We start from the raw sequence: 20,388 nt of genomic DNA on the forward strand, positions 1-20,388 counted from the left end.
TCTTCAGCCTAGATCCTTACTTCGGCTGAAGAGTACTAAGTGTTGGTTTTTCCAGCCAACTTCTTCAGCCTAGATCCTTATCTCGGCTGAAGAGCAATAAATGTTGGTTTTTCCAGCCAACCACTCTTCAGCCTAGATCCTTACTTCGGCTGAAGAGTACTAAGTGTTGGTTTTTCCAGCCAACTTCTTCAGCCTAGATTCTTATTTCGGCTGAAGAACAATAAGTGTTGGTTTTTCCAGCCAACCTCTAAGTTGGTTATTTATACCAATCTAGAGTAGAGTGTTTGGTTATTCCGACCAAACATCCTGCAGCCTGGATCCTTATCCTGGGCTTAGGAGGGGTGTTGGTTTTTTCAGCCAACCTTTAAGTTGGTTTTTCCTGCCAACCTAGAGTAAAGTGTTTGGTTATTCCGACCAAACGTCCTGCAGCTTGGATCCTTATCCTGGGCTTAGGAGGGGTGTTGGTTTTTCCAGCCAACCTTTAAGTTGGTTTTTCCTGCCAACCTAAAGTAAAGTGTTTGGTTATTCCGACCAAACGTCCTGCAGCCTGGATCCTTATCCTGGGCTTAGGAGGGGTGTTGGTTATTCTAGCCAACCTCTAAGTTGGTTATTCTAGCCAACTTCTTCAGCACTGATCCTTACTTCGCTGAAAAGAGTGCAAAGTTGGTTATTCCGGCCAACTATGCTTACAGTTTTCCTAACTCACTAAAATAATCTTTTACAGAAGGAAACAACTATACTAAAAAGAAACTACTTGTTTTATTGAGAAAAAAAAATTTACAAATACTTGAAAGAAAAGCTAAAAATAAAATCGTTTGAGATTGACAGTGTTCCATGGCCTGGGAATGGCTTTGCCGTCCTCGTCTTCTAAGAGGTATGCCCCTTTCCCAGCTAATCCAACCACTTTGTAAGGTCCTTCCCAATTGGGCCCTAACTTGCCATCTCTGGGTACCAGGGTGTTTTCCATTACTTTGCGTAGTACCCAATCTCCGATTTTGAATTGCCTTGGATGTACGGTCTTGTTGTATTTCCTGGATAACTCCTGTTGGTATGAGGTGATGTGAACCAGTGCTCTTTCTCTTCTTTCTTCTGCAAGGTTGAGCTCTAATGTGATGGCTTCTCATTTAAGTCTGGATCAAAATTTTCGCTTCGAATGGTGGGGAGGCCAACTTTCAGTGGGATTGCTGCTTCCATGCTGTAGGCTAAGGAGAATGGTGTTTCTCCCGTTGATCGTCGAGGTGTGGTACGGTAAGCCCATAAAATATGAGGAAGCTCCTCAGCCCACTTTCCTTTTGCTTTCTCTAACCTTTTCTTCAATCTATCCAAGACAACTTTGTTTGATGCTTCTACCTGGCCATTTGCTTGGGGGTATGTCGGTGTAGAGTTGTAGAATTCTATCTTGTACTCTTCACAAAAGCCTCTAAAGATTTTACAGTCGAACTGAGTGCCGTTGTCTGATATTAGCGCCTTAGGTATGCCGAACCGAATGATGATATTTTGCCAGACGAACTTCTTCACATCTTTCTCCTTTATTGATGCTAGTGCTTCTGCTTCCACCCACTTTGTGAAGTAGTCTGTTGCTGCGAGGAAGAACTTTCTGTTGCCGGGTGTTGTCGAAAGTGGTCCTACTATGTCCAAGCTCTACATTGCGAAGGGCCATGGACTAGTTAAAGGTAGAAGCTCTCTGGCTGACTAGTATTTGGTGTACGAACTTCTGACATTTCTTGCACTTCTTGACATACTTCTCCGAATCTGCTTGCATGTAAGGCCACCAATATCCCTGCGAAATTGCTCTGTAAGCCAATGATCTCCCCTCTTGGTGGCTTCCGCGTACGCCTTCGTGAATTTTGAACAAGAATGCTTTCACTTTGCTGGGGTGGACACACTTTAGGTAAGGTCCTGTGAAGGATTTCTTGTACAATGCCATTGATGGGGAGAGCTAAAAGCGCTGTGACTTTGCTCTTATTTTGTTGGCCTTTTTCTTTTCTTCCAGTAAGACGCCGTCTTTTAGGAACAGTATCATGGGATCCATCCACAAAGGGCTTAGTTCGGCACAACATATCTTTTCTACTTCGGGTTCTTCAATGCTTGGTCATGGTAGGTAGTCAATCAGCAATGGATGAGGGATGGAGGTATTTGCCATTGAAGCAAAGCCTGCTAGTTCGTCCGCTCTACTGTTTTTTTCCCTGCCGATCTGCTCTATCCGCACTACTTTAAATTTCTTGATCTCTTTTCTGACTAACTCTTGGTACTTAGCCATCCTGTCATCCTTTGCCTCGTAGTCACTTGAAATTTGGTTTACCACCAACTGTGAGTCACTGTAAACCATTAGCTCGGTGGCCTTTATGTAGGATGCTGATTTTAAGCCTGCCAGAAGCGCTTCATATTTCGCTTCGTTGTTTGATGCTGGGAAGCCAAGGTTGACTGCTTGCTCCACCACTAGGCCATCTGGTGAGATGAGGACTATGCCTAGTCCTGCATCGTGCTTGTTGGACGCTCCATCCACGAAGAGCTTCCACATCTCTCCAACGAACAATTTCCAGCAAGTGGAGGGATCAGATGATGCCTTGGGATCAAGAGTGTTGCTGGTGTTTTCTTCAAGGTCCATGTTTGCTGTTTGCCCCTCGCTATCTGATTGTACCTAGTCTTTATTTGTTGGTGAGTTTTGGCTTGGTGTAGCATGGTTTGCTTCTTCATCCCTTACTTTACTCTGGTCTGCCTTAAGGTCTGACTGGGTATCCTGCACCAGGGGTTGCGCTATTCCGGCGTCAACTTCTAACCCTAGTTTGGTTGTATCAGTCAGGTCGACTAGGAAGATATGATGACTTCCTGGGGTGAATTCTGCGACAAATTCTGCCAAGGCTTAGGCTTTTATCGCGGTTCTGGGTTGGAACTTGATGTTGAACTATCCCAACTCGACTGCCCACTTCAAGACTCGTCCAGAAAAGTTTGCCTTCTCAAACAAAGCTTTTAATAAAAAAGCTGCGAGGACGATTATTGTATGGGCGTAGAAGTAATGCGCGACAATTTCCTTGATTGCCATCATCAAGGCTAAGGCCAATTTTTCCAACAGTAAGTACTTGGTTTCCGCGCCCAGCAATGTCTTGCTGACATAGAAGATGGGCAGATGTTGGATTCCTTCCGCTCAGACCAACACTGTGCTGATTGCGTGCTACGAAACTACCAGGTACAAAAATAGTTCTTCTCCAGGTATTGGGGTCACTAGCAGTGGTGGAGAAGACATGTATTCTTTTAAACTTTCTAGGGCGCGGTCACATTCTTCATCTTACTCAAACTTGGCCTTCAATGCTTGAAAAAATGGTCGACATCTGTCTGACGACCGATTGATGAACCGGTTGAGTGCGGCTGCCATACTGGTGAGATGCTGTATGTCTTTTATTGAGTTGGGCCTCTCTAGATCTTGAATTGCTTTGATCTGAGAAGGGTCTGCCTCTATACCTCGGTTGGCCACCAGAAAGCCTAGGAACTTGCCAGATCCTACGCCGAACGCACACTTGGATGCATTAAGGCTTAACTTGTGCCTCTTTAGGATCTAAAACATCTCACTTAGGTCCCTGAGATGGTCATTCTTATCTTTGCTCTTGACCACCATGTCGTCGATGTAGGCTTCCATTGTTCTGCCTAACAATGGTTCGAACATCTTGGTGATCATCCGTTGGAATGTTGCCCCTGCGTTCTTAAGGCCAAAGGGCATGACCTTGTAACAATATAGTCCTCTTGGCGTCGTAAAAGATGTAACCTCCTGGTCTGGCTCATACATGGCGATCTGATGGTACCCTCTATACGCATCCAGAAAGCTAAGACGGTTGTGTCCTGCCATCAGATCTACCAGTTGGTCTATCCGTGGAAGAGGAAAGCTGTCTTTTGGGCATGCCTTGTTGTCCGTTTTGTAGTCCACACAGACACGCCATTTTCCATTCTTCTTAGGTACCACTACTGTATTGGTGATCCAACTAGGGTAGTGCACCTCTCTGATAGCTCCTGCTTCTAGCAGGTTTTCTACTTCTTCCGCCACTATCTCGGCATGGTGGAGTGCCGATCTATGAGTGCGCTGTATAATTGGTCTGGCAATTGGGTGGACATTCAATTGGTGACAGATGAAGCTTGGGTCAATGCCAGGCATGTTATATGGCGTCCAGGCAAACACTTCAATGTTAGAGGTCAAGAATTCCATGACCTCTATTCTCTCAGTGCTGGACATAGATGAGCCAAGTAAAAAGAACTTATCCGGGTTCTTTCCATTTATTCTTACCTGTACCAAGTCTTCCACTGCCTTCTGTTCAGCGGCTTTGCCAACATTCACAAACAATTCATTACTCTCGGGTTCTTCCACCATCTGAACAAACCCCTTGGCAGCTCGGCTGCCATTTACTGTGATGAAGCATTGCTTGGACATAATTTGGTCTCCATAGACCTCTTCAATTACCCCGGCTTCGTTGGGAAATCGCATTACTTGATGGTAGGTTGATGCTACTGCTCTCATGGCATGCAGCCATGTCTTTCCCAAGATCATGTTGTAAGTGGAGGGCATTTTCAATACCTAGAATTCCATTTGTTTAGTCATGCTTTCTGCTCTGACTGGGAGGATTATCTTGTCGACTGGCCACTCTGGCATTGAGTTGAACCCGATCAGGGGAGATACGGCAGGTGCCAAGTCTTTGTCCTTCAGTTTCAGTTGTTTAAAGGTTTCGTAATGCATTATCTCGCACGAGCTTCCTTGGTCGATCAAAATCCGTTTGATGTCGTAATCCATGACGCGGAGTGTGACGACCAATGCGTCATTGTGAGGGCAATATATCCTTGCCAAGTCTCTGTCTGAGAAGGATATGACGTTCGTGGCCTCTGTTCTCCCCTTTTTGATGGTAGGTTGCGCACTTAATACCTCCCTTAAGTGCTCAGCCTTCTTGATCGTACCCTTGATCGTACCTCTGAGCTCATATACCCGCTTAGGTTCGAATACCCCATGTATTACGTTAATCACTCCTTGAGGTGGTGTGTCGATCGGCATACCGTTTAGGTAGTCGTGGTTCTGGGGGGTTGGCTGTGTCCCTCCTTCTATGTACTTGTCCAGATGCCCAGCTGCCACTAACTCCTCCAAGTGTTGCCTTAATGGCATGCAATTTTCAGTGCGGTGCCCCTTTTCCTTATGGAAGGTGCACTTGGATCTTTCGTTGTAGTCCTTTTGTGCTTCTCCCAGCTTAGCTGGCCATCTGACAAAAGGTTCATCACGTATCTCACTGAGAATTCGGTAGATTGGTTTCTTGAATACCGTGGTAATGGCAGTGCGGACTCGCAACCATCTTTTATCTTGGTCTTCTCTGTTGTCTCGCCTGCCTCGCCCGTTCTTGCTTGGACATTCGACCGCGTTGACTTTTGCCGAAGTCTTTTTATCAGGTATTGCGGCTGTACCAGACTTTGTTTTGGCACGCGCGCCATCCTCTTCTATCCGAATGTGCTGGTGTACCCTCTCCATTAAGGCTTCCATTGTGAGGGGAGGTGTCATGGTAATTGAGTCCCTCAGCTTGTTTCCAACTGGAAGTCCTCTTTTGTATTGCGCGATGGCGAGATTTGTGGAACAATTTCTTATTTGGTTGAAGGTCTCCCAATAACGACTGTTGTAGGATCTCAACGTCTCCTTGTCACCCATGTCAATGGAGAGTAGCTGATCAATCTCTACTTGCGTCTTGGTGTTCGTTCTGAACCTTGTCACAAACGCCTCCGCTAACTGCGCCCAAGAGGCTATGCTGCCTTCGGGTAGCCTTTTGAACCAGGTTAAACCTAGGTCGCCAAGGCTGGATGGGAATAGGATGCACATCAAAGCCTCATTCCGTCTGTATACTGCCATGACCTGGCGAAAGTGGCTTAGGTGAATGTAAGGGTCTGTCTTCCCCTCGTAAGTTGTAAATTTAAGCTGGATAAAGGCTGAAGGTAATAGTGCGTTCTCAATTGCCGGAACGAACGGCGAGCTATGTAGCCTTGCCAATACTTTATCTGTTGGTTCGTAGGCAAGGTGCGGTATTGGCATTCTAACCTCGATGCTTCCATGCGTCCGAGGAGCCAACCGCTGAAGGGTTGAAACTCTGTGCGGGTCGCGTGCCCTGGCATTCTCCTTCCGTCGTGTCCTTTCTTCAAGCACAGTCCATAGGTCAGACGATCTAGGCAACTCTGTTTGCCTGGATGATGTCTGGTGCGTATGTGAGGGCCGATAGGTGCTTCCCTCAGTATAAGACCTCAATGATCTCGTTCTCTCAGACCTGGAGTAACGAGTTCTAGAAGTCCTTAATTGAGTGTTGCCTGTTCTGAGGCTCCTACTCTCTGCTTGCGATGGCGTGGTATGCCTACCACGATCTTCTGAGTGGCGAGGAGGCGTATTGCTCTTGTGCCCCGCTCCTGTTACCACCCCCTTCCCTTTTATCTGGCGCTTCATCAATTCCATGTCCGCCGCCATCTTCCTGATTAACTCGTCCTGCTCCTTTACCCGATCCTCCAAAACTTGAGGGTCGATCTTCCGCCTTTGTGTAGACGTCCCCGAATGCCCCAGGAGAAATCCCGTTTTGTTCATTTGGGCTCACTACAGTTCGGACTCAAATGTCACGGTTCTTAATCTGATCTCGCAAAGTGCAATGCAAGATTGATAAATCACCAAAGAGTCCAACTCTGGCAAATCGTTTTGGAAAACAGAATTTTAGAAAAAAATGCCAAACATGGACTGCTTTGCCAGATACAGAGTCGCCACCTAAATGTTTTATTTTTGGGAAATTTAGGAAACCCTGACTCGTTGCCTAAGATCACATGTCTGTCATCACCAAAGTTGCCTTGGCTCGGGAACTTGGTACGATTGGAGAAGGTCAGCTATGAGCACCCCTGCTCGCCCGATCAAAAATCGGCCACTACTAAACATGATATCTCGTTTTTGAAAACACATGCGTTCTTATTCCGATTAATTAGCTAGAATTACTATGTGATGCGCGTAGCAAAATAAGTATAGACTAGATCGCCTAATTTGGAACAAAGCATCGCATATCCGTTTGTTTAGAAAATGATTTGAAGTTTGCTACTCGTAAGTAGGCTAAAACACGAATTTCAATGAATTATCCCAATTCAAGCAATCCAACCTTTACCTACAGGCATTCAGGCAGTTATATCACCTAAGCAATTAGCCTCATGGAAAGCATGCTGTCATGTTAACATTCACACTCATGCGAGATGCTAAAGCATAAATACTTATAGTGTATTCCGAGCCAAAATAAGAGACTAGTTAGTAATCATACATGATCCTAGTTCATGTTAAAATGGCTAATGCATCGAATACAAAATGCAACTAAGATAGGTTCGGCTATCCTAAGAATGGCATATGAGGTGCGACAATCCAATACATGTATTCAACTTGGAATTGAAATACAATGCAGTTAGCATGATGCGCCGAGCCCGGTGCATGCAATACAGATGAATGATGCAAACATGCTATCATAAGTATGCTAATTGAAACGTGCCCTAGAACTAACCATCATAAGCGGTTAAGTAAAAGGGAGAAAGAAATGGTAGTTGGAAGACATGCATCCACTCACGCACACTTATTACAACATTGCCCTCCCTCGGAGGGTTCGCATAAATAATACAAACCAAATAATTAACTACTCTAGCTAATTAAATATTACAAAATTCTAATTAATTAACAAATTAATCACAAAAGGAGGTGGCCGCAGTCTTACCTCGGAATGATGGGATGATGCATGCTCGATTCGCCTCGCTCGAAAACCCGTTGCCATGCCTCGGTTGCCTCTGTTTGCACTGTTCTGCACCTCTGATAATTGTGAAAATTCTTGGGATGCTTCTGAATTACTCCCTGATCATTATGGGATATCACCGGCCAAGATATCTGACCACCGGCTATGGAAATATGGTAACCGACCAGAAGTTGGTCCACCGGCTGAACTTTTGTGGTCGGCTGACACTGAAGATTGCTGACCGGCCATTTCTTCCTGCAAAATACTAGTTTTGCTGCAATAGAGGACAAACAGTGCATGGCAAGGTATTTTCAAGGCAATGTGTGCATAGCCACTTTCCCTATCATGCAATGAACTCAAGGGAGCATGGCTCTCGGTCCTCGGGCCACCAATCACACATTTCGATGCATGATGGCCAAAGGTGCCAAGTTTGCAAATCAATGTAAAATGAATGCAACGAAACCAAATGAATGCTACACACTCTATCATGTTGGGATCAAGAGTGTCAGAGACCGAAGATTGAGGCGTATTTCGTCACTTTAAGTACGAACACACCTCATACCTCATGTTTGATTTGACACCCCAAACCAAACACAATACACTGCATGTATGCAATATGGCTCAAATATGCAAAATGGTTCGAGTATGCAATATGGGGCTAAGTCAGCAAAGCATGCCAAATGCGATGCAACCTAAACATGCAAATGTATAATGTGCTAAGCATGCAAGAAGCAATGCAATGCGATCTAACATGTAAGCTAAGCTAATGTAACAAGAACATGCAAACATGATATAATGCAAGCATATAACGAGATGCAACATGATGCAACATACCAAACATGCAACTATGTACAACGATGGACTTAAACCGAAATGGAAGGACCTCAGCCAAACCCAAAATAGTGGCCAAAATACCAAAAATAAGGCACCAAAATGCGAGATAAACATGCACACATGTTGGTCCATCGATTAGGCCACAATGCACAACCTTCAAACATGAGCGAGATGTGATAAATATGAGGATATGACATTACAATAAATTCTGAAATCACATGAAGAATGATGCCAAATCGATCACACAATGCAAACATGGCATGTTAATGGAGTTAAAGCTCAAAGCTAGCTACGAGACTTGAACCATGACTATGTCAACCAAGCCCCAAATGGTCAAAGTGACTCAAAACAGTCCCAAGGCAGACCAAAATGAAGCTAAAACTCATATGGAACAAAGCCAAAACATGCTGTAAAGAAGGGCACAAAACAAGACGCATACAAGGCCCAAAAGGGCAAGTGCACTACACCTCTTACAACCGAACATGACATGACTTGGGCAAATAAAATCAGAGTTATAATACACTAAAACAAACCCCAAAACCCAATGAGAAGGTCTTCCAAAGACCAAATCATGGAGGCACATGCAATGGTCCAAATAAGGAGCATGAAACAACAACTCTCCAAAGCATATAGGTGATAACTGCAAGTGTGTGGCCACAAAACATGGACTGAAATATGATGACAAGTGATGCCAAATCACTGAAATAGCTCAAATGAAGCATGCTAATGACTCACACATCCGAAGCCAACAAGCTAGAATGCAAAGAGGCTATATAAAGCATGACCAAATTGACACCAAACAGAACTTAAATACGTTAAAACATGACTAAAAACTTCACAAAGCTAAGTCAAAATATGCAAGCATGGTGGTCTAAATGCATGATGCATTTCTAAGCAAAATAGAGAAATGCAAGGCAAGTGTATGGTGCATGCAAGGGGTCAAAAAACCAACCTAAAATAGAGGTAAACCATGACCAAATTTCACTAAATACCCACTGAGATGGAGCCACAATCGACTAAGCATACATGCTACCCTTATGAGCCAAAAACACAAGCATATGAGACACAAAGGGAGAGGGGTGTCCCTCCCCTATACAAGACCTCAAAACCACTTCACCACCACTGAAAATCCTCTAGATTTCAGTGGTGAGAAGGCCAATACACGAAAGTTCCAAATCTCAACAAAAAAGGCACAAAAAGAGGCCAAACAAGGCCTAAGAGGGGGAGGACGACCCCCAACACCAAAATGACCTTAAACAAACATCTTAAGCATGAAAATACAGAATTTTTTATCAATTATACACCAAGCTCAAAACAACATGCAAGATAGGCTAAAAGCTAGTGCAAAAATGGAGAATATAAAGCAATAGTGCTCACCCTTGAAGAACACTTCAAGAACAGCAACTCCAGCCCCCTCCTTCTGATCAAAACCAACTCAAAACTCCAAGAACAACCTCTCAACACCTCAATAACCAAGGTATAGTGTAACACTAGGTGCTTTAGTGCAAAAATAAGAACAAAACACACTTTTGAACACTAATACACACACAATCTAGAGAGAGGGGGAGATATAGAGAGAGAGTGGTATGTGTGATATATATCTATATATCTCTGATTTTTGTTCAACCCCTCTAAAGGAGGAGGCCCTCTTTTATAGAACAAAAAGGGCCTAAGCTTCTTGGAGAAGCCAAGACAAAGGGGTCAAGCTTCCTCAAGAAGATAGAACAAAGGTTCAAGCTGCTTGGGAAGCTAAGGCAAAGGTCCAAGCTTCTTGGGGAAGCTAAGGCAAAGGGTTTAAGCTTCCTCAAGAAGCTAGAGCAAAAGGGTGCAAAGGGTGCAAATCCTCCATACACGTGTATGGAGGATAGGTATGTGTGCTCCAGCTGGCACAACTGGCATGAAAAATGCCTAAAAAAGGCAAAAAAGAAGCCCCGGCTAGGAAATATGGCCGATTGACCAAACAAACGGCCGGCCGACCAAAAACAATGCCTACCGGCCTCACCAATGGCCGGTAGCAACAAAACAGGGCCGGTGGCCTCAAGCCAAGGCCGGTGAGGTGTGGGGATGACCAACAAGCCATTCTTTGCCCTCAGAAGCAAAAACAAACAGGTTCTTGGTCCACGACCAAGCACAAAACAGGCAAGTTAAGAGATCCTGAGGCAAGGTGCGCGGCCGAGACCTTCAGGAACTCAAAACGAACACGAACATGGATGATCATCGAGTGTTCAAACGATGACATCCAAGTTTTGAGGACGGTCAAAAATGGGGTGTCTACACTTTGCCTTTCAGGACTTTGTGAGCGAGAGCGACGGGGGCTGTTTTTCCGCCTCCCTCTTGTATCCCTCCAGGGATTTTGTCGCTGGGGCTCTAAGTCCGCCATAGAAGGGATAGAGGGCAAACCTTCGTGCCTCCCACCCCCCTCTGGGGTTTGTCCGTCGATGGCGGACTGTGGCAAATCTTCGTTGTGCGCCATTCAACTAGCGAGGGAAACTTGATCAAGAGGTTTTGTTCTTTGTCTGATATTCCCACAGACGGCGCCAATTGTATGAGCAAGAGGTAATCTTCTCGTATAATCCTATTGATCAAGTTCGCGCTCCTCCAAACGTCATCGCTTTACTCCCTGAAAACACAAACGTGAGCTAGTCGGCGGGTGTGTGCTAGATACCTCTCCGATGCCTATGTCAGCAAAATAGACAAATAGACAAAAGCTCTGTGTATTCGGGAATCAAAGTTGTGTTACCTCTCCATAGGTGATGTTATGAGCTTTTATAGGTTCCGTGTGGCATAATCCTAGTAGGACTCTTACTCCTCCATGTAGAGTCCTCATAGGAATCACATTCCTGAAATATAATGCTTATCCTTCCACACCCCTCTCACTGCTTAAACCAAGTGAGATGGTTTTACCATGGTTGGATGTCCATACAACCGAGATAACATGGCCACGCTAAAGCCGCAGACTAGACCGAGCTCCAACTAGCTCGGTTCTTCCTTTCACTGTGCGTGTACCTCGGTTGACATATTCCAACTGGGTTGTCTGAAACCGTGCTATCCACAATGAGCTTGGACCAAGCCATCTAACAGCAAGGTCCTAAGCAGAAGCCAACAATACCTCGGCACAAGATGGTTTGACCGAGCTAACTGTTACTGCGCCAACCGCGATGACCAAGCTAACCATCAAGCTCCTTCGGACCAGACTGCGAACAAGGCTCTTCTGGACCGGACTAATTACAAGGCCCTTTTACTCAGCCCTTCTTACCGTGGCCCACAAAATGGCCCATTTACCCAGCTCAGCCCAATTTATATATAAATTACCCTCTCAATGCCTAACATAAATATACTTAAAAAATAAAATATTTATGAAAAAAATCTTTAAAAAATACATTAATATCAAAAAATCTTTAAAAAATACATTAATATTTATGAAAACTCAGTATAATTTTTGTATTTTTGTGTATCTTTTAATTTTTAAAAATATTTTTCACAAATATTATACTTTTAAAATGTATTTATGTTAGATGTGTTTAAAAATTAAAAAAAAAATGCTTAAAACATTAAAAAAATTCATTGAAAAGATTAAAATATGAAAAAATAAAAAGTAGAATTTTTTAAAAACCAAAATCAAACAAGTTGTATGTTTTTTCAAATTATTAAAGGTATGAACTGAGTGGTAGTGTGCCTTGAAACTAAATATATTGTGTAAATAAAGGGACCCAGAAAAAAGTACCCGTACATGCGCTTGCATTTTTGGACTTGGATTTTTTTTATTTTTTATTTTATTTTATTTTATTTAAAAAAAAACATTTGATTGTGCCTTTGTTCGGAATGTAAGTTGACTTTTTAATTTTTTGATTATTTTAATTTTGGGCTAAAAAATCTCGTTTGAGATGATTTTTTTTGATTTTTTTTATACTTGTGTGAGAGAAAAAATAAAATAATTATGATTTAGATATGATATTTTATCTTATTAATTTTTTAATTTTTTTTGATTAAAATAACCCAAAAAAAAAAAAAAAACCTTATGCCAAACCAAACCTGTGTGAAACTCCCCATAAAATTGGCTTATTTTATTTGAACAAAATTTTGTCTTTTCTTTTTTTTTTTTGGGTTGAAATTTTTAAAATTTTTCATTAGGTGTTGTCAAGTAAAATTTAAAATTTTATATTTTTTTTTATAAAAAAAAATGGACACTCAGCTTGAAATTCTTGAGTCAATAGACTTAAATTCAAATATTTTTAAACCAAAACAACATTATTTATCCAAATATATATATATATATATATATTCAAACCATACTTATATATCTATTTATTTAAAAAAAATGTTTGGGACTCTATTTTTTTGAGAATCCTACAATTCTCTTTAAATCTCAACCATTAATGTATGTATGGATCCACACCATCAATGGTTGAGATCCAAAGGGGTTGTGGAGTCCCTAAAAAAAGGGTCTTAATCATTGTTGTCTATTTAATTTCGCTTATCTGTCTACCTTATTGTCATTGACGGACCGCAACGACTTTTCAAATGACTTTTGAACTTCTTTTTTTTTTAGATGAAATAATCAATAAAGATAAAAAATGTTAAAATAGTTAATGAAACAAAATATTACATTCTACGCCAATCAATTTTTTTTCTTCCACAATTATTTATTTAATTACAAAAAAAAATTCTCTAATCACCCAAAAACACAACTTTTTTTCATATCATAAAATAACCAAAAAATTCCTTTAAAATAGCCAAATTTTCAAACAAGACCTAAATCTTGAACTAAATCACACAGGACTGATAACATGAATTTTTTTTATAAAAAAAATGTACTATAAAAAAAGCAAAAAAATAAAAATAAATCAAACACCCACTCCAATTGGCGCGGAAAATCTGAAAATCCCAATTCGCTGCCAACCAACCCCTAATTTCACGTCCTTGCATAAAAAAAAGAAGGAAGAGTGCAAAAGCGAGCTATCCAGAGCAGAGCAGAGCAGAGTGGAACAGAGAAGAGAAGAGAAGAGAGAGAGAGAGAGAGAGAGAGAGAGAGAGAGCGAGAAGCAATGAAGAGATACTTGGGGAGCATTAGGGAATGCACATGTAAATCATTCGAACATACATAAAATATATTATAAGTTTAAATAAAATAATTTGAAAGATACAATAATAAAACAAACATAATGTATATTTATATCAATTAACATATTCTCTTCACATATATGATGACATATAATAAAGATATTAAACTATATATTTTTTGCATGTCCAAACTTGTATGTCTTGCAATTTTTGAAAATTTTGTGATGGCATATCTGTTCATATTTGTTTTGTCACTACTAAAATTTCAGTTTTTTGCGACGTCAAATGACTTTTTGCGATGGCAAGAGGGGGGTCGCAATTGCGGGCGTTGCAAAAGAGTTTTTGCGACGGCACAGTACCGTCACTAATGTTTTGCGACAGCATTTTTGCCTTTTACGACGACACTTTACAGTCGCTAATAATGTTTGAAATTTCTTGACTTTTTATGACGACAGTATTTTACCGTCGCTAAAAATGTTATTTGAGATGGCAAAAAATGCCGTCGCTAATAATCTTTTTTTTAATGGCAAGAACACTATTTTTGCGACGGTGTGGTGCCGTCGCAAAAAGTATTAAAAATATGAAAATTTCTATTTTTTGTAACAGTGTACTGCCGTTGCAAAAAGTATTAAAAAAATAATAAAATTTCTATTTTTTGCAACAGTTTAGTATCGTCGTAAAAAGTAAAACCTATAACAAAATCAATAAAAATATTAAAATTTTCTGTTTTTTACGACGGTGTAGTGCCGTCACAAAAAAGAAAAAAACATCCTGCGATAAAATTATTAAAAATATTACAATTTCTCCATAATAATTGCATAATAATATAAAAATTTCTGTATAAAAATAACAATTTCTTCATAATAAAATATTCTTCCATTCATAATTACACATCAACAAAATTATCACACTACATAATGTTCCATAATACATATATAATGTTTAAATACGTGATTTTGTTCATAATGCAAAATAACATAAACCAAAATTAAATGTTTTTCTCATCATTCTTCGTAGATAACAAAAACAAAAGTTAGCCACATTCTCAACAGGCATGCATTCCACAAGAAGCACACTCCAACATGGGAAATATCTGAAAAATAAAAATAAAAATAATTAATGACAATATAATTATGTGTTAATGTTAATTACAAAAAAATATAAAAATTTAACTACTATAGTATCAAATACAACATTTTTTTTGTTAGTCATCAAATCCCACCTGGATAATTAAACATCTCAATCAAATACAAAAATAAAAATTTAACTACTATAGCATCAAATACATAAAAAAATTATAAATTTTAATACTATAACAAAAACTAATCACCCTGTTTGATTCTTAAATTCTGACTTCAATTTTTAAAACTTTTATTTGGTTATCTAAAAAAAAAAAAAATCAAAATTCAATTTTTTGGATGAAGTTGGGAAATGAATAAATATTCTCTATTTGACATAAAGTGAATAGATGGACAGAATAAATACTAACGATTCTATTTGTCTTAACAGATTGTCAATTGTTTTGTTTATTACATCTTCATCAAACCAAACTTCTTTCCATTTGGTTGTTATGATAAGATTCTGTACTACTTTTGATGTGAGATTTTTTTTTTTTGGATTAAACTTCATCATTTACATTGCCCAAAATCCAATATAAAAGAAATTTTGAATTTCACTTGCAAAATTCAAAAAAGTAAAATTAAACGATAGTAACCTCTCAAAAAATACTTGTTTTTTATTTTCCAAGCTAAACAAAGTTGAATGGAAAAATGAATTGAATGTGCAATGAGATGGAAGGATTATGTTTCAGCAAAAATCAAATAGTTTAATTTTGGAACTGAAAGCTTCGTTGAGGACGAGAAACAAAGTGACAATCTCCCAACTCTTAGCATAAGATGTGTTTTATTTGGTGAACCAGTAAAGCTAGAAACAAAACTACAAAAAAATAAAAGTAAAATTTGGAGCATGCAAAGCGAGCGCATACCATTTGAGCTACATCCCCACTTGCCAATATGCTATCTTTCTTTGGTAATCTGAAAGTTTCCAAAACATCTCAGCACCAAGTAATAATCTCATCTTCCAAAAATACCATAGTGAAAACATGTCCAATTAACAACAAAGGTTCTATATCCTCAAATAAATGAATAATTTGATTGAATACACAACTATATATTATTTTATAAAAGAATTAATTTCTTTAAAAATGTTGATCAATTAACATACCATTCAGAGACAGTCATTAAATTTGTGCAGACATAAAATTTACAATAATACAAATTTTATTGATCATGAATTCCAAATTTATGCATATCTCAAATCAACAATACTAGAAATCCAAAATTTACCTAAAAAATTAATAACTCAAATTTATTTTATATATAAACCTTACACTTCATCAATTCAATTTATACCACACAAACACATTCAAAATAAATTCAAAATCCAATCACAACCAAATACCAAGATAATGTAGAAAATGTCAAGTCACAACCAAATCCTACTTGGGTCGTCTTTCAAGTCACAATAAAAAATACCCAAAATGATGATTCTTTGGAACAATTTTGTATCTGCCTTGGTTCCTTGCCCATATGATTTGATTAAAAAAAAGTATACCAAACAACACATTTTTTACCCCTTTTGTTTAGAATAAAAAAATTGCAAATCTGGTAGACCTTAATCCGGATGGTTGTTGTCTTGTAAAACCCTCTCTTAATCAAACATTATAAAATTTGAAATATGATTATTATGAAAGCAATAATAATAATAATAATAACAATAATAATAATAATAATAATAATAATAATAATAATAATAATAATAATAATAATAATAATAATGCAACATTTTATATGTCTGTAGAACGCGAGCTCGGGTTGAATCAAAATTTAATTCCATGTACTTGTAATTAATTTTATGGGACGAAATTTTCCTTATTCAAATTTTTCTATCATTTTGTCTCAATATACTACCAACTACGAAGCAGACTCATTAATTTGGACTGAAGAGTCTAGTTCTCATGGTTGCTGACTCACCTCAAATCCGTCTTAATGATTTGAAATATGGACTAAACACAAGCTTGTTTTTTCAACTACCATTCTCAAAAAGAGATTGTTGAGTCAAGAGTTTCTCAAGTGTCTTCATTTTGTCTTTCATCATCATCATCATCATCATATATATATATACACACGTGTTTGTTAGGTATATAAATTGAAACAAATTCATATGAGATTGTTCGATTTTTTATTTAAACTTGAATTTTTCCCCCCAACCTAATTTAAATAATTATTGGATTTGATTTGTCAACAACCTAGTAGTGCATTGAGTGAACTATACACCGCCCTAATTAGTCTTCCAAGGCATAGTATGGCTCTAATCTATATCCATTTTTTTCTTTCATGGCAGGTACTTATTACAGCTCTATATATAGAGCAGATGTGGCTCATTATGTGTAACGCCCTCAAAATAATAACATTAAACCCATCTAAACAGGAAATAAATGCACAAATGGATAATATATCAACATTCCAATTAGGTGAGCAACAAATGATTTGTCTACACTCTTTAATCCCATACATTCCCAATTTCAACATTCTCAATTCAATTCCTCGCTTTCTTCAATTAATTATATGCATTAATTAATTAAACCAATTAGGGCAAATTACCATAATTTACAAAACAACCCTAAGGTTCCATTTCCATCAATGTCCCAACATTAATCTCATTTCTCTATGCCTAACATGCATATAGGTTTATATATTTAAAACCCCAACTTTTGTAAAATTATACAAAGGCCCAAACTTTCTCAAAAATTACCCAACAACCACCAACATAACAAAATGCTAAAATTTAAAGACAATGCTCATAAGATGGAGTAGGTTATCCCTACCTCGAATGATGGGGCTCAACGAAGGAGACAAAGAAACGAAAATGCTCCAAATCCTGAAATTTTCAGATTAGAAGATAGCCCTCGACGATCAACACAACTTTTGTAAAGGCCCAAGGTGAGAAAATAACTCCTACTAGATCAATCCTAAGAGAGAAGTTAGGATTTTAGTGAGAGGAGCTCTCAAAATACCTTTTTGGAAAAGTAAGAGAGAGAAAAGATGTTGAAAAGTGAACAAAAAGGTCGGATCTCGGCTATATATAAAAGTCGCCCCACTCGAGCGTCGAACTCCCCGCTCGAGCGTCACTCACAGATCCCCGCTCGATCGTCCAATCCCCCGCTCAAGCGGCGGATGCACGCTCCCAGAACTTTTACAGACATGATGCCCGCTCGAGCGTCAAACTCCCCGCTCGAGTGTCAGACACATACACCCGCTCGAGCGTCCAATCCCCTGCTCGAGCGGATACCACTGCAGACGAAATACTGGATGGGTGATTTCCCCGCTCGAGCGCCAACACCCCCGCTCGAGCGGACAAGCAACAACAGAGTCCCGCTCGAGCGTCAAAATCGCCGCTCGAGCGGAAAGACCAAAAACTGGGCAAAGACTTTACGTTTTAAAACGCAATCAACTTATTCCCAACTTGCCCAACACAACTCCAAGCTCGAACACAAAGAGAAAGGGATAGAAAGAGGATAAGACAACAGCACCCTTACGAAATCGAATCTGGATTACAGTTAAGCACGAAAAGGAAAACCGGGATCGCTATATTATGTGCCTTGTTTGTTTTCTCCTACATATTACATATATATGGTTGAAATTGAAATTTGGTACACTGTAACTATTAGATTTAAAATAGTATGCAAAATACAATCAGTTGCCATACCTACACCCTCAATAATGCAGATGTAAAATAGTGGAGGTGGTAAGTTACCATAAATAAGCAGACGCAGGGGTGTTATAGTGGCTCAAAAGACAAATATTCCAACAAAATAAAATCATGTATACTAAATCAGATGTAGCTACATAAATGAGAATAATCAATTTCCACATCTCCCAAATGTTTGCCAACTTCTTTGACCTAAATGCCATATAAAATTCCACATGGGACAATTTTTGAAAAGGACCACTTCATTTCCTATATCATTCTCAAAAAGAAAAGAAAAGAAAAGAAAAAGTATGCATACCTTGGTTGAGGACTCCGGCTTCTGGAGCTGCCTTTTGACCTTGATTCTGATTCTACTATCCTCCATTTCTGACTGAAAACCCAAACCATGTAACTTGGTCAAACAGTTTCAACAGAGAAAACATATGTACTCCAATAAAACATACCATTTCAATAAAATCTAAGCTAAAGAACTAAAGTATAATAGAAGAAACTTCGCCATATTTCGTAACATATAGGGCTAGAATAAATAGTGCCAAGTAGCATGGTCCTCTGTGGACCTGTTAATGAAGGTAACCTATCCAATTGAAATTCATCACTACCATAACCAAATTGAAACACACATTTATTCTAAATTCAAAACGCTTAAACCTTGAAGTAACAAAGGCACAACATTTGCATATCAATTCAGCCCATGATGACTCATAAATCAATAAGCAACAAATTGACGGTCAATTAACCATTCCACTACATACATAAAATGAAACATAACACTAATCACAATAGATGACTCACATTTTCTCAGCATTCGGCTCATACTTAGCAAACTGAACCATTATCTCTCTGCCATCAACAACTCGTCCTGATAAAATAAAGCAAATATAAAAACAATCCCCATCAACACTTGTCTAAACACATATACACATACAAGCAAAACATCTCTGATTACAGAAATTACTTGGGACATTTAGATTACAAGTTATTACATAGTATTAAGAACATACCATCGAGCTTGTCAACCGCCTTCTGGGCTTCATCAGCATACTTGTATCAAACAAACGCAAATCCTCGTGAATCACCAGTCCTAAACTTGTTGAATTACACAATAGCTAACTAGTCAGAACAATTACAACAAACCCATTAAAGAAAATTTAAAATTAAAACAACCGATGAATATATATATATATATATATGTACGAAACCTTCGGTCTCTGGGGATGAAGACATCAACGACCTTGCCGTACTTCTCGAAGAGAGGGAATAAATCGTCTGCACTGGTTCCTACAGAAGATAAATAAAAGAATAATAAGTATTTACAGAAATCAAACAAAATCAATGAAAACAAGAAATGAATAGAAAATTGGCGAAAGAGATTGGGGTTAGTTACGGAAGGTGATGTTGAGGACGAGGAGAGAGTAGGTGTCCTTGATGTCTGGAGGCCCAGATCTTCCAAAGTGCAACATCTTTTTCTTCTTCACAGAGAGAGAGAGAGAGAGAGAGAGATGAGTAAAGAGTAAAGAAAGAAAGACATACGAGATGTTGAGGTCGTACACCAGACTTCGGCATATCATCCCTATCACCGCCTTCCCTCCTCCTCCTCTGCGGCTGCTGCTCTTGCACTCCGAAGCCCTTTCTATTCACACAGCAGCCTCGTTTGCTGCCGCTGCTCGCCCTCCTCTGCCGCTCTCCGTTGTCTTCAGCCGCTCGCCGTCGATCGAGAGAGAGAGGGGTAAGAAGAGATTAGGGATTTTTGGTTTTGGGCGGGGGGGTTTGAGATTGGGGAGTTTTTTGTTTGGGTTGGGGGGGTACAGAACGGGAATGGAAAAAAAAGGGGGGGAATGGAAAAAAAAAAGGGGCGGAAACAAAGCGGGAATGAAAAAAAAAATAAAAATTCGGTCACAAATGAAATTTAAACAACAAAGGTGGTGTTAGGGAACTTGGGTTTGGGATTTTTTTTTGATTTTTCTACTAAAAGACA

The 20,388-nt window shown here is 39.3% G+C and overlaps 1 pseudogene; it reads right to left on the reverse strand.

Annotated features, from left to right (window-relative positions):
• Window positions 1-18,536: 18,536 nt before the first annotated feature.
• On the reverse strand, window positions 18,537-19,949 carry LOC114304045 (serine/arginine-rich splicing factor SC35-like; annotated as a pseudogene).
• Between the last annotated feature and the right edge of the window lie 439 nt (window positions 19,950-20,388).

This window comes from Camellia sinensis, chromosome 3 (genome assembly GCF_055761805.1).
Source record: "Camellia sinensis isolate YWXY chromosome 3, ASM5576180v1, whole genome shotgun sequence".
Taxonomy (NCBI): domain Eukaryota; kingdom Viridiplantae; phylum Streptophyta; class Magnoliopsida; order Ericales; family Theaceae; genus Camellia; species Camellia sinensis.